Source organism: Panthera uncia, chromosome B4 (genome assembly GCF_023721935.1).
Source record: "Panthera uncia isolate 11264 chromosome B4, Puncia_PCG_1.0, whole genome shotgun sequence".
In the NCBI taxonomy this organism is placed as follows: Eukaryota; Metazoa; Chordata; class Mammalia; order Carnivora; family Felidae; genus Panthera; species Panthera uncia.
In genome coordinates this window covers 95,939,777-95,956,281 of record NC_064809.1, presented here as the reverse complement: position 1 = coordinate 95,956,281, position 16,505 = coordinate 95,939,777, and positions in this window count along the sequence as shown.

Here is a 16,505-nt window from a genome sequence, read left to right as displayed (position 1 = left end):
TCATTTACCCTTCAATTACTCTTCCCTAATTTAGGATATTCCACTCTGAGTATCTTCTTTGGAATTGTGGTGGTAATTTCTTACTCTCAGCATAATTAATCTTTCAAAATCTGTATCACAAAACCTCCAAATCAATTATACTTAGTCACCCTTCACTCACTTGTATTATATTATACTGAGAGTCCTTAGAGAGCTATAAAAAAATACATGCATTTTCTAGGAGCAGTGTTGTTGCTTTTTCTAATTCCTTCTGAATTCTATGATGTAATTAATCTGAGCTTGGTGCTCTGTCAACTTCAATAATCCTGACAACCTTATTACACTCTCCAGCGGAGAGATAAGTATGAAGTGAGCACCTGCGGGAATTAGATTCCACTGTCATCATTACCAGCCAATGTTTTTAGAAACATTTCACCCCTTTGTGTATAAGAGAAATTGTATATTAAACTGAGAATGAACAGAACTGTTGTTGTGTTTGCCAACTCGTTCCTCTAACTGGGGGCAGGGCGCAGGAGGCGAGCTGGTGAGGATTCTAATAAGGAAGAAGAAAATTAACCCGCATCTGTGTAGGTAAAACCGAGAGTCTATTTTCATTATTAAAGCTGTTTGTCATTGCAACAACCCCTGGTTGTTGTCTCAGGGAAGTAGGGTATGTGCCTGCGGTTGTAGAGAACGGCATCTTCTCAATTTTGCTTTGCTGCTTTTGACTTGATTGCGGGATGGTAATGTGATTGGATACCTGAATAATAATAAATTTTGGCATGCAGATTTGAACAGCGAAGTAAAAGGATGAGAAAAATAATGGTGGTGGCTTACGCCCATGTTAAATTTATGCAAAAATATGGTTAGCCAAATGATGAACAGATGCAGCTGAGTATTTCCATCATTTTTGTTAAATATCCTGCAAATGATTCTGGCTGGTTATACAGGAAAATTGCATCAAAATGAAGTGTGTACATGAGTAAAATATTAATGACTGATCTCCATTTAATGGGCTATAGATAATGCAGCTGTTTTTAGCCTCCAGCTGTGGAAACAACTTACTTTTTCTGGGAGAAAAAAAAAATCAGACTTCCTGTTTTGTTTTATTTCAATCTCATTTACTATTTACTTCTTTTTTCCTTCCTTAGTTTTCTGATAATCTTTTCAAGAGTATCTCCAACATCTCCACAGTCTTCTCTAATAGGAGCCAGCACTTGTAAACTGTATTTAGACTTCTGATAACATGTGTCATTCATGAGTGGTGGATACCTTGGAGAGGAGCCTATAAGGGTCTCAGTGCCTAAAAGTACCTTTGATGATGGAGGATGTGTTTCTTTGTTGCTGAGTCACAGCTGTCATGGGGCCAGTAGGAGACTGTGGAAACTAAGATTGGCTTGTTCTCATTAAAGTTTGGTCAAACATGGGCAGTGCTGATTAAATCAAGACCACTTTTTTGAGGAATAAATAAAGGAACATAGGTTAATATGGGGGTAAGCAGAAGGCTGAAAATGTAGGGAAAAGTTACCAAGTAAAACCTGTGAAGCAGAAGTGGCTGCTAATGAATCAAAAATACAAGGGGAGCAAAAGAGAAGAGACATGAAATAACACTTAACAATAATAACATGGACATATGTAGCCAGACACTAGGAAGATTATTTCACATACCAGCTCATTCAATTATCAAAACAACCCTACAAGGATTTTAAGATCTTTCCAAATCCTACAGATGTGAAAAACTGATGTACAGGGAGATAAAAAAAAAAAAAACTGATCAAAGATCATATATCTAGTTGAGTCCAACACTTTTATATCAGAGTCCATACTCTTAAGGCCTTCAGTAACACCTGCAGTAGTGGAAGGACAACTGGGGAAGTTAGGGTTAGGGGTTAGGGGTTAGGGGTTAGGGGCTAGGGGCTAGGGTTAGGGTTATAATAAATAGCAGATATGGAGAGTAGGGATCAGCTGGTTTTGCTGAGATCAGTTTTATTTCATAGGGTCCTCTAAATCCTTAAGCCTTAATTCCAGCCATGAAACTTGTCCTTTTCTCCTGTGAGACTTGATTGTATGGTCCTAAGGCCTCTTGCATCCTTACCCATTGGAGTATTCTAAAACAATGTGGGGAAAGGCCTGGAAAATGAAAAATGAGATGTGAGGATGTGAGGAGAGAGTGGTCCGAATGGAGACACCAGTGAATATAAAGGCTCTGAGGTGGACATGGGTCTAGCATGTTCTAGTCTTACCAAGAAATCCAGTTTCGCTCTATCCTCTTAGAGATTCTTTCTGTGCTATTTAAAAACCTCTAGAACTTAGAACTGTAAGAGTGACTGACACAAAGAAAGGGCTCAAAAACCACTTGTTGAATGAATAAATGAAAAACAGCATGTATGAAAACTGAACATTTGGGCACTGGGCATTGGTGAATGGCAGTCAAACGTTACCAAATGGCAGAAGAGGAAAGACAGCTTGAGCATTTAAAATGAGAAAACTTCTTAATTCAAAAATTTGTTCATGATTAGCCTTGCTTTTTTGTTTATATTTTATTGTACCCAATAGCCTCATGCTGTTTACTTGGCTTCAGAGACCTTGTGTTTTTCCAAACATACCGCTCATTAAAAAAGCCATTTCTAGCTTTTCCTGAATGGCAAATAATGCCAGTATTTGATAACTTCATTTCATCAGGCTGTTCATCTATGTAAAATTATTAGGATCATTTATTTCTAAATATATTCTGGATTGATTCCTAAATCAAATAATTGCCAAATTGGCTGCAGATACATTTTAATAACTTCAGTGTCCCCAATTACCCACTCTACAGACATACTCTTTGACTAACTCAAGTTTTATGTCATATAATAATCATCTTCAATATAAACTGTAATTATATGTAATCGTGCTCTCTGGGCTATTAGGACTAAAAAGTTCATTGAAAAACTACAAATAAAATACTTGACATCCATTTTTGTCTCCCATTTTGATGCTTCTCAATTTCACCCCTACTCTTGCCATGTGCTTGTATTCCTTTATCCTGTGATGTGGGATCCATCTGGTGTCCTGAGTTCTGTTTCTGGGTCTGCTGCTTGTATTGCAGCTGTCAAATGTTGGCATAAAATATGGCAAAATTTTTCTTAACAATTTTTACGTACTTTTATTTTTCAGCGTCATCAGTGAGCATTGGTCATAATTCTGTGAGAATCTGGCAGGATTAATGTGAATTATAAGCACCAGGCTGTATGTACTGAGAATCCGCCCTCATTTCAGATGATAGGTCATCAACTTTAAACCAAATCTCTTGGCTTCAACATATAGTTGTATTACTTTGCGGAGACTACCATAACAAAATACAACAGACTGAGTGGCTTACACAACAGACATTTATTTTACAGTTTTGGAGGCTAGAAGTCCAAGTTCAAAGTGTCAGCAGGTTTGAGTTCTTGGAGGCTTCTCTCCTTAGCAGCAGATGGCCATCTTCTTTCTGTGTCCTTACATGGTAGCCCTTTGGTCTGTGAGTCCCTGTCCTAATCTCCTCTTCTTATAAGGATACCAGTCATATTGGATTAGGGCCCACCCATATGATCTCATTTTACCTTAATTATCTCTTTAAAGATCCTGTCTCCAAATACAATCACATTCTGAGGTACTGGGGTTAGAACTTCAATATACAAATATTGAAGGGACACAATTCAGCCCATAAAAGTAGTATTTCTTCATGACACATCCCCTAGAATAACCTTGATGGCTATGCTGTACTAAATTTCCAAACATAAATAAGGTATCTCAAACTCAAACAAGGGTCTCTGCTACAGGCAGGGGACTCTGGCAGTTTATAGGGCAGATAAAGTGAGGATAAGGTGAGGAAATCAGCGAGTAGATAGTTTTGCTGTTGCAGAGGACAGATAATGTTGTTTTAATGAAGTCATTATACACTAATCATATTTGCGTGCATGTGTTTGTGTGTATGTAATTTTTCATCTTTATAATAAACATAAACAGTTGTTTTTAAAACCCCATTGCACATGAAAAAAAACCTGGGCTCAGAAAAGTTATCTAATATGCAAAATGGCAAGATTATTGGTCATAAAGCTGGGTTTAAAATCCAGATTTCTATAATTTTTAAATCCTTACACTTTGCCACTGCATAGTACTGTTTTTCTAAAGACTCAACTTGGTTTTGAACAAGCTCATGAGAAAATTATTAAGTGAGAGTCTGTTAAATGTTCTTTTCTTCTTTCATATTTGTAGACAATAACCCCAGTGCTTTAGTTACATTTATAGAGGTGACTCAACTGAGAAATTCATTTCAAGTCGACTGAGTGTCAAAAGACATTATAAGATCTAACATTTTACCAAGGGATTAGCAACTTGGACCACCTGTGCTTACTACTGATGGTAATGGCAGAGTGTTCATGCATCTTAAAGCTGCACTAATTTAGAACCATTCAACTTAAATACAATCTCTATTACATACAGATACAGTTTTTATCCATTTGTCTACAAATCACATCTGGTAAAAAGAGCCAGATGGTTTTCCCCAAATTTGGAAAGTACATTTGTAATGGCTTAGCATACAAATATTCATCCTGGGATCTGTGAGAGAAGTCTCAAGGGATGAGATGATTATCCTATAGTCTAATAGAGATATAACTGGAGGTTATGAGACTGCCCACACAGAGAGACACGCAATACCTATTAAGATGGCATATATATTAACTTTTACCTAGAACCCCCGGATCAACAGTCACCGTGACATATTCTTGGAAATACTGATGTTGGTGACTCAAACTGAGAAGTTAACATTGTTTATTTGGGCAGAGATATTTGCAGCATCAAAAGTATATTTACCAATAGTTACCAATTCTAATTATGCTGGGTAGGCCATAAGTCTTAAATAAACGGCTATACCAAAACCTTTTTTACTTCTTAATGCATTTACAAACAAGTATCTCACACCAACCCAAAAACAATTCTGACAACTGGAAAAAAGCCTATTAAGACTGGAAGCAGAAAGGATGACTTCTTTTATTAAATAAGAGATGACGGAACAGGAAATTATTTTCAAAATGAATGATTCTGTAGCAAACATCATGATAAAACAGAAAAATATATGTATTCAGTGTATAATGTTAAATGAGATGCTCTAACCCCATGATATTTATATCTTAAGGTTTTCCTTGATTTAAACCTTAGCCTAGAAGGTTCAACTGAGTTTACTGATTTCCCTCACAAGAGTACAGGACTAAGAAAATGAAACCTGTTTTTGAGAGATATCTTGCCTTAGGAGTATTTCATAATTGTAATATTTGCTATTACAAAGATTTACAATAAATGTACAATATTTAACTGAATTAATTGGACTGTATATGTAGAAAAAATGTTTTAGTTCTTCAAAACATGGTTTGTACATTTATATATTTTGCTCATGACGGACCACTCACTTCTCATATTGCTAAGTCATAATGGGATGAATTACTGATACAGGCAAGCATTTCACAGCTGATGTCCACAGAGAAAAAAGAGAGCAAAGACAGAAGGAGGAAGCTACATAAATTATGTAATTGTATTTTTTCCATGATTAAAAGATATATATAATGGGCAAAGAATTATGATAGAAGAAGTCAAATTGTTATATTTTGCTGACATTTAGTATTTAGTGCAATATTTAGTGCAGACATTGGCAATCCTGTAACAACAATGTAATAAATAGGCCTTTAGAATAAGCAAAGCACTTAAGGTAAAGGTGTAATTCTTGGGTAAGCTCTCTTTTACATAAGCTGTGCTCTCTTTCACATGTGACACAGTAAAGATTATAATTATACTCACACATTTACATACACTTAAAAATATTTTAAGAGCAAAATGCATCATCAACTACTGTGAAAGATTTTTTTTTTTTTTTGGTTAGAGCATCTTTCTGTGAAACTACTGCGATACTTGGATACATGTTTAAATTACCAAATAAACAAAGAGATAGCACACTGCAGAGAAGTAACTTCTTTTTCCTTCTAGAATACATAATTAATATGTATCCTTTGAAGAGAATTAAAAATTCAATGACAAATAACAAGACATTAAATAGAGGGCAACTCACAAACGTTCCACTAGATCTCTCTCACATTAGTGAACATTGGGTATGCAGTTGCAATATTCATATGCATTGACTGATCTGAGGCAAGTAAGAATAAAATACACTGATATTTAAAAAACCCTGACATAGCCATGACTTTATTTAATTCTGACAACATCACTGTGCAAGTACAATGGTAGAAACTATTATTCCTCTTTTAAATGTGAGAAAACATGAGTTTCAAGATGATTTATCAATGATCACACGGCTCTTCTTTGGCAGAACTGGTACTATCATCTTGTTTTCAAGTCTGGGGTTTTAACTCAAATCACAAATTAGTTCAAAATAAATTCCAATTACTTTAAAATAATCTAGTACATTGATTTGGTCCTTCTGTGAGATTGCACTTGAATTATTTTTAGATCAAAGGCTCTTTCCATTAAATGATGCTCAGAAGCCACTTCACTGATTCTCTAGTTGAACTGTTGAGTAATTGGTTGACCTGTAGCAAAGCCACAGAGTTAAAAACAAAGAAAAAAAATCACTGGGGAAAAGTGGGTGACATTTAAAATTATAGCTTAAATGATTTAAAATCTAGTTGTTATTTTCTTAACAATTTGTCTTTGTTCACAAATCTAAAAATGATGTTTCCAATGGTGAATTCTTTTGAAAAGTACTTGTTTAAAAAATTCTATTCAAACATGACATTTATCCACACATAAAATTATCTGAGGCTCTAAATAGATAGAGGATTTGGCCACTATTTGGAAACTATTGTTTGGTTATTAAAAGAAGTTAATCAAGATTTAAAATTGAGTTCAGTTTCCATCATGGCAAGAACAAATATGCCAGGGTTAATAAAGCCTTAGAATGATTTTAATTTTAGCAAGCACAACAGTAAAAATAAATGATGGAATATATGAGCACTGCAGGCAAATGGAGAAATGTCTTAAAGCTAGGAGTTTTCTCTGTTCTAGTGGTTAAATTTAATTGTAGCTAAGATTTGTTGGCTACTTTTGTTGTGGTATTGTATGTTTTGTTATAAACTTTTCTTTTGCTGTAATAAGCTACCTGATCGTAAGTTTGTTTTTCTATGTAAAACTAAAATGTAAAATTTGTGACTAAATCATCATATAATAGTCCACCCTCGAAACCTAACATTTTAGCTTCTTACGCAGGTTGTGATGATCTCATTCATGCTGTCCCGCAAAAAGAGAAAATAAACTCATCAAATTTTAATTGCCAAGGTGCTTCATAGGAAATGGAAGCTATGAGATGAATATTAATTTATCTTATTTGCCTTTTGCAACCAAACATAAAAACTTCCCATTTCACTGTTTGGATTAACAATGTACTAGGCAAAGGACAAATAGTAGTTTGCTACATTTCTAAAAGATAATTTTAAAATTCTTGATTCTTAGAAAAATTGAATTTGCTTAAAAGTGTGTGATGTTACATTTTTAAAAAAGATAAATGAAAACCTGGAATATACAAATATCTAGAAAGAAGATTGATTTCATAATTGAAATAATGGTAAGAGAATTTTGTTCATCCTTTGCTAAGAACAAAATGAATCCATTGTTTTATTCTTGAATTATATAACAGAACATTATTCCATTCATTACACATTTACTTCTGTCATTATTCAAGCAATATTTATTGAACATCTATAATGTGCCAGACACTGTGTTGGGCAGTATAAGTATAAATATAAGTAAGTTCTCATGAAACTTACATTCTAATAGACAATTCTATACCTCATAAGGAGCTATATTAGGGTAAATGATCCCTGCTTACAAGGACTGTCTTACTCTGCTCCTCTCCATTAGTAATGGGAGAGGTGAGAGTGATTTGCATAGAGATTTGAGACCGAGGTGGTGGGAGGTAGAGTAGGCAGGGGAGTGCTCCAAAGAGGGGGCTGTCACAATCTGTTGTTCACATACCACATATTATTGATAAGTATTCCCTGTGATGGAAATAAAAGTCGACAACCAAGATCCCTAAATATCAGATGCCGACTTATTAACATTAGCTGTAATAACTCTTCTGTGTAATGACAGAAGGATGCAAGAATAGATTAATAAAACCACCCCTATTCAAATAATATTCCAATAGTGTAGAATATATAAAAGAATAAAGACTCCAATTGGCTTATCTAGTACTTATTATAGGTTATTCATTATTAACAGGAAGAAAGATAATCTATAGTACAGTCTACCCCACCCTGCATGATAATAGTGTCAACTGGTCTATAACAGTTACAATTTTTACTACTTGGGAAAGCTATGAGATAGTTCCAAGGGAGCACTAGAGGCAGAAAGTGGTATATTAGGGGCATTTATTAGGTTCAGATTGAAAACGATAATTAAGCTGCTTTATCGTGTGGATGTATAAAATATTTATCAGACCTCCTGTCTTAACAGGGCCCTAAGGGTTATTACTAGAGTGACCTTACATACTGGTTTTCTTGGGAGAGTCTTGGTTTACAACGGTTATTTAGGTGTTATTGATGGTGCCTCCTTGTCCTTTCGAAAGTATTATGTTTTGGGCAATAAATTATATCATTACCTAGTTAAGGCCCACAGAGTAACAGAGATTTTTAAAAAATAGATTTGAAGTCCAAACTATAATGGGGGTGGTGACAGTAAGTCTTTAAAGCAAGTGGTAAATTTACACAGAAAGTAATATTTGATAATAGTATGAAACTGATCAGAAGTTAGAAACAAAGGTATGCCTTTCATTGGCATATAGTAAAAAATGTACAGTGGATTAACTGATGGAGTAATTTGGGATATATGGAAAAATTAAGGATAAAGATATTTGAATCTGGACCTTCCATGCTTTATGAGTTGGACTAAACAGTTTAGCTCATGGAATCACAGAATGTTAGAAGTGGAATGGAACCAAGAAATCACTTCATTTAAGCCTATTAATTTATCAGTGAAAAAACTTGTCTGTTTGGGGTCACAGAGTTTGTTGCAGAGTCACAACCGAGCTTATTGTTTGGGTTTTTTTCCCCCAATCTATTACACAAAGTCTAAATCAATTGTTGCATCATTGTTGAATCCAATATTAAGCAGACATAACACAAGCGCTTTCAATTGGAAAAGAAAATTTAGCTGGAAGGGAAGTATTTCAGAAGCCAACACTAATATTCCTTGAAACAGTAAAAGTAGTTGCTCTGCAAGTAAGCCCTAAATGGTAATAATTCATACAGCAGCAAGAGCAAAAGCAGATTAGCTAACCTTACTCTGAACTGGGGCTTGGTTTAGTTACATCTTGTGTGTGCACAGGCATATGGGCATGCATGGGTGCATGTGTCTGAAAACAGAAAGGGCTGGGAGACTGGGGAGAATCCAGTGGGAGAAGAGTAAGTTTAGGAGACAAAAACACATTAAAAGTAGAGAGGCCATTATGTATTTAAAGCAGCACTCGAATCTTGCAGATGTAAGATTAACCTTGCAGGTGTAAGGTGTTATATTAACGAGTTTGTTTGTTTAGAGTTCTATGAAATTATATTCCTAATTATGATTTATCTATTTACCTGATAAAATCCAAGTAAGGGATTTATGCCAATATTAAAGATCACCATCTAATGACATTTGCTTTCAAGAGCATCCTGAAAGATGCTCCTGATAGAAATGGAAGGGATACGTGGTTTTATATCAATTAACAGATTTTCCCCCCATCTACAAGAATCATAACATGATAATTTTCCTGGAGCTTTAAGCTTTCCATTTGAATGGTTCTCTTTCTCTAACACACGGCTCTCTCTCTAACACACAGGTTCCAACTCCTTTGTTCCATCTCCATCCCCCTCCAACAATCCATTCCCAATTTACTCTTCATCTACTCTGACAAATTTATCCTAGGTAACTCTAACTCTAGGTTTTCAGTTTAAATATCACTTTCTCAGGAAAGCCTTAATTTATTCCTGCACTACCCATTATCCCAACTAGGCTAAAACTTACATAGTTTTTATAACTGTGAAGTACTATTGCTATATCTAATAATAGAAAGAGAAAGTCAGAGTTCATAAAGAATGAGTTCCCTTCCCAAATTCACTACTAATAGAGTATCAAGAGACAAACATCTGAGTGCAATGCCCAGCAACTTTTCTCTTCTTATACTTTGCATTTTCTTAGGCAATTCACTTTGAGATTTTTCATTAATGCAGATAGTACCTTCCTCCTCCCAAGGATTCTTGTTTAAATACTCCCCATTCCCTTTAGCCTATATTTTTCTTTCTCCCCTTTTGCTACCAACTGTTTTCCTTCTTTTTCTTCAGTCAGTCTTAGAGCTATCTAGGGGGACCCATACCATTTGCGTTTTAGGCTAACCCACCTACGCTATCAAAGGTTGATGTGTGATTTCTTGGCTGCTAATTTTTTGAATTTGGAATATATTTTAGAAAAGATACAGTATTAACATCTCTGAAATATTTTAATAAAATAAGTGATAGTAATACAGGCAGCATTATCTTTGCAGGTTGTATGGACAGTAAAATTGATCATGCAAGCTGAAACAGTGCAAAGTAATCTTAACAAAGGGGAAGAATTAAGGTCATCTAATCACTTTAAAAATTTTTTTGTGAAAATATTAAAAGCTTTTATTTTTTTTTAATTAAAAAAAATTAATGTTTAGTTTTGAGAGAGAGAGTGCAAGCGGGAAAGGAATGGAGAGAGAGGGAGACACAGAATCTGAAGCAGGCTCCAGGCTCTGAGTTGTCAGCACAAAGCCCCATGCGGGGCTCAAACTCACGAACTGAGATATCATGACCTGAGCCGAAGTTGGACACTTAACTGGCTGAGCTACCCATGCACCCCTAAAAACTCTTTTATTTTCAGTGAGCAAATGTATGAGGAAGTAAAAAAATCATAAAACCATTATTTATTTATTACACTGTAAATATAAATATTAGAAACACTGAAAATAATTTTCATTTGTATTAAAATACATCAAGATTAGTTTTAACAGTGCTTACCTTATTCTCATAAATAAGTCATGATTTGGGATGAGGATATTTCTAAGTCTTGGAAAGTTATCATAATCCTTCCTCAGTTTAGATCAGTTACAGCTGTATTAGTTTTTAATGCTGTGTAATTACTTACCACAAATCTAGCTGCTTAAAACAGTCCTCACTTATCTCACTGTTCTCCTTGTCAGAAGTCAGGGCATGCTTGGCAGAGGGGTCTCGGGAGCCAAAGACGAAGTGCCAGCTGGGCTAGGCTCTTATCTGAAGGCTTTGGGAAAGGATCAGCTTCCAAGCTCATTCAGATTGTTGGCATATTTCATTTTCTGTGGGTTTTGGTCAGATGGATACTCCTTTCCTTGCTAGCTATCAGAAAGGCCACTCAGCTGCAAGACGCACCTGTATTCCTTGTCACATGCCCCCCTTTCATCTTCAATGCCGGCAATGGTTCATTGAATCCTTCCCACACAAATCTCTCTGATGTCTTCTACCACGAAATGGAGAACACTTTGCTTTTAAAGTCCTCACTTGACTGGGTCAAGTCCAGTCAAATAATCTCCAGGTCAACTGACTTGGCACTTGACTTACATCTGCAAAATCCCTTCACGATAGTATTTAGCTTACTGTCTGGTTGAATAACCAGGTAACAAAAATCTCAAGACCATCTTTAGAATTCCACCTACCACACATTTTGCCCCCTGTGCCCTCAATATTTTGAAATATATCTGATGTCCCTTAATGTCAAGTATACTAGTAGTTTCACTTCCTCTGAAACATCTTTATTCTTTTTGTCACATTTTCTCATTTACATTGATAATTTTGCCTTCATTAAGTTCCTCTGGCTGCATTACCTTGGGTCTTGAGAACGTGGGCAGTATCACCATTCTCATGGTCAGCCATCTTCTTTTTTTTTATTAATTTTTTTTTTAATGTTTTATTATTTATTTTTGAGACAGAGAGAGACAGAGCATGAACGGGGGAGGGGCAGAGAGAGAGGGAGACACAGAATCGGAAGGAGGCTCCAGGCTCTGAGCCATCAGCCCTGAAAGGAAAACTTGTTTGAAGGCAGTTTACTGAGCCGAAGTCGGACGCTTAACCGACTGAGCCACCCAGGCGCCCTGTTCAGCCATCTTCTGATCACATCTGCACTTTCAGTGCCACCACCTTGTTTCTTTGCTGCACTTTCACTTTTATCATTATAATGTAATATATAATTAAACTGTATAATTATAATGGTAAAGGTGAAAGTGCAGCGAAGAAAAAACAAAATAAAGTGGCCTGAGGGCTTATAAATGGGAGACAAGGAGGCAAACACAAACACACCTCTGCTGTCTAAATAAGCAAGCACAGTGACATCACCAACAGACTGTGCTTCATGCTGATTCTTTCCTTTATCTCTTTTTTCCAGTTTGATTAAACTGAGATTTTACCGTATACATTGAATTTTTTATTTTACTGGCATTCTTTTCATTTTGAAAAGTTCTATTCATTTCATTTTCATAACTGCATCATCATTATTCCCTCTTGTTCATGTTTGTAATTCCATCCACTGACTTAAGGGTCTAATTCATAGCCTTTATATTCTGTGTTTAATAATTTTATTTACTGGAAAGTAGTACTACATTTGTAGAGACTTAGCAGAAATAATAATCTACAGAATCAGAACTCCTTTCTTGTAAGCAGCATTATTAAATGCAGAATATGATAACTATAAGGGAAATCTTTATTTTTTTACTTTATTTTATTTTTTTAATGTTTTATGTATTTTTTTGAGAGAGAGAGAGACAGAGTATGAGCAGGGGAGGGGGCAGAGAGAGAGCGAGACACAGAATCCAAAACAGGCCCCAGTCTCTGAAATCTTTAAAGAAATAGATGTTTCTTTCATTGCGAGCTTATATTTTGTGAGAATGTTGAGGGACCCAAATTCTATCACATGGTCAAGAGGTGTATCATCTTAGACATATACTATGTAATTTTCAGGTGGACTGTTCTCTGAGTAGCAGGGTAGGTAACTATGTGAAAGCAAAGATATGAGTACATATTCCCAAAGGAAATGATGATGATGATGATGATGATGTTATGTTTATTTTTTAATTTCAGCTCAGGCCATGGCAGAGACTTTCTTATCTGTTTGCTCTGTAGTCAGGAAGGTCTCTGTCTCTTTCACTCTGCCCATCCTTTCAGTAAGGGTGAAAAGAGTATGTCAGGTGCTTTGTATTTATGTGCAGCGTAATGGTCTCAATTTTTGATGATAAAGGCATAATCTCCCATTCTCATCTGAAAGTTTCTGGTATTTGTATGTTCCTCAGTGCAGCACCACCTTCTGTTTTTCCTTGTATCTCTGGTTTGTGCTTTTGAGTGTGTGTGTATTGATGAGGGAAAGCTGGTGTGTTTCCCTTACTTTATTGGCAGGATAGCAAGCCCTTGTAGTATCTTTGTTGCAATTTATTCAGCATTCAGATGTTTTGCATCAAGATGTCTTTTTCCAACATCTAGATCATATACACATGGAAGTAGAAGTCCAGTTTAGCATTTGGGTATACTTTTTATTACATATGTATATATCCCTAAGCAATATATAGCATTGGTTTGCACATTGTTAAGCTTCAAACAAAAGGTAACAAATTATAAGAATATATGTTTTACTAAGTATTTGTATAGCCCTGGCTATCTTCATTTCTGTATAGTGACTATTTCTATTTTTTTATTTATTTAAATGTTTATTTATTTTGAGAGAGAGCACCTGTGTGTGAGCGGGGAAGGGGCAGAGAGTGAGAGGGAGAGAATCCCAAGCCAGCTCTGCACTGTCAGCATAGAGCCTAACGTGGGACTCGAACTCACAAACTGTGAGATCATGACCTGAACTGAAATCAAGAGTCTGATGCTTAACTGACTGAGCCAGCCAGGTGCTCCTACTGACTATTTTTAAATGGGAATTTATATAGCTTTCAACTTTTTCCTATTAGAAATAATGGTACAAGAGGTTGACAATTGGAGTATGGTTATGCTTATCAACTGCAGTATTTCCAAACTGCTTTTCAAAAATTATCAATTTACAGCCCACCAGAAATGTATAAGAGTTTTAACTGCTCTATATGACTCTCAGACGATATCAACCTTTTTTTATTTTAACCACACTGAGTGGTATAAACTGGTATTTCATGTTTTTAGTTTGCATTTCTCTGGATCTAAGTAAACTTTTCACATCTCTTTTGCCATTTGAATTTCTTCAAATGAGATGCTCTTTTACTTTGTTCATTTGTAAATCGTGTAACTATTTTCCTAACAATTTACCAGTGATAAGAACTACGGCACTTCTAGTAGCATGTCATAGCATTTGTGTTTCTAGTATGACAAGGCACAGAAAGCTTTACATTTATGAAAATGGTCCAATATGTCTATCTTTTATTTTGGTGGTTTACTTTAGAAATCTTCCTATAATTATATACATACGCTCCTATATGTCTCTACAAAGGTTTGATGTTTTACTTTTCCACAGTAAGTCTTAAATCTACATGATAATTTTTATATGGTTTTATACATAAATTTTTGCATGGTTTTATGGGTAATTCCAGAACAATATATTAGTTTATAATCCACTAATTATTGTACATTAGGATTTGGATTTAGTCATACATCAGAATAATATAAATGTGTGTGTGTTTTTCCGTTTAATTCTGAAATCTTTATTCTGTCTTTTTCTGCACCAAAACCACACTATGTAAGACAATTTGTTAAAAAGATCTTGTCTATTCTTGCACCTTGCTTTTCATCTAAAAGTTAAAATTAGTTTGTCAAATTACACAAAAATATCTACTTGGATTTTAATCAAGATTACTTTCAATTCATATATTTGGAGTGATGATAATGAACTTCCAATCTATGAACACCCTATTACTCTCCATGTATTTAGGTTTACTTCGATATGCCAGAAGAAAATTTTATCATCTTCTCCATAAAACTGTATACCTCTCGTCATATTAATTCATAAGACCATTATATTTTTTTTGCATCATATTGTAAATGTTAAGTTTTAAAATTTCTATTATTCTGATTTTGGATATTGATTTTATATCCAGCAACTCTACAGTATTCTACCATTATTTCCAATGGTATGTTAATAGATTCTATAAAATTACCCATGTTGATATCATTTGAGAATGAGAATTTTTTTTTCCATTCCTGCTTTTAAAGAGAATACTTCCAAGTATTCACGGTTAAGCAAAGCAACTGTAGATTTTTAATACATACTTTATCATTGTATGAAACTTTTTTAGCCTTTGTTTCTATGTGACTAATAAGCATTTTTAAATTAATAATTGGTATTTAATTTTGAAACTATTTTTCTGTATCTACCAAAATTTTCACATGGTTTTTCTTCAATGATTTTCTGAGTAAAAATCTTTCTTTCCTGGTATTAACCTTACTTGTTGATAATGTTTATTTTTGATATTTTAAAGGAGTTGGTTTGCTAACATCTTCATTTTTTTTCATCTCTCTTCACAATACACTTAGCTTATAATCATGTTTTTTTGTCGTATTGTCTATAAAATTCTAAGTAGCTAGTGTTTATGTATCTGGGTAGAGATGAGATTAGTTTTCTTAACTTCTAGATGTATTCATTTGTTAAAAAGATAAAAGTTCCTTGGAGTTATATTTTTAATAGATTTTCCATTTTTTCAATGTTTTCAGATTCATTGCCTTTAAGTTTTCACTAGCATCTCAATTTTTTAATTCTACTTTAACTGTCATTTTGCCCTTTACTCCATTCATTTATTAGTTTAAAAATTCATTGTTTCAACAAAGAGCACTAGCCTAGCACCAGAATTCTACTTTTGCTTCTATTGCTTCTGTATTTTTTTTGAAATATGAGTAAATCACTGTTTTAAACATATTTTCTCATCTCTAAAATGAATGTACTATTTCCTTTTCAGCACACATTTTTCCAGCAAGACTCAAGTAATATATGATTGAAAATTTTTGAAAAACATTTTGAAAAATATGGAAAGAGAAAAGCCACACAAGGATTTATAGGTTTATCTGCAATATTTTTTAACAAGTGCATCACTTGTAACAAACGTTATCCTCCTAAGCATCATGGGCATTATTTGGAACATGAATGAGAATTAAACAGCTTGCATCCTCCACAGCAGAGTGAAACTTCTAAAGTCTGATGTTACTCTAACTGATCTGAGAACCAGCACTAACCAAGGTAACTATTTTGAGGACTAACATGAAAAGGTGTTTAATAAAGTATAAGTGCTGGGCTTTTATTTTAGCACATTAATATACTAATTTTATACTTTTTAAAATGTTTTTCTTTTTTGAGAGAGAGAGAGAACGTACAAGCAGAGGAGGGGCAGAGAGAGAGGGGGACAGAGGATCCAAAGTGGAGTCTGTGTGGACAGCAATGAGCCCAGCGCGGGGCTTGAACTCATGAACCACAAGGTCATGACCTGAGCCAAAGTCAGATGCTCAACTGAATGAGCC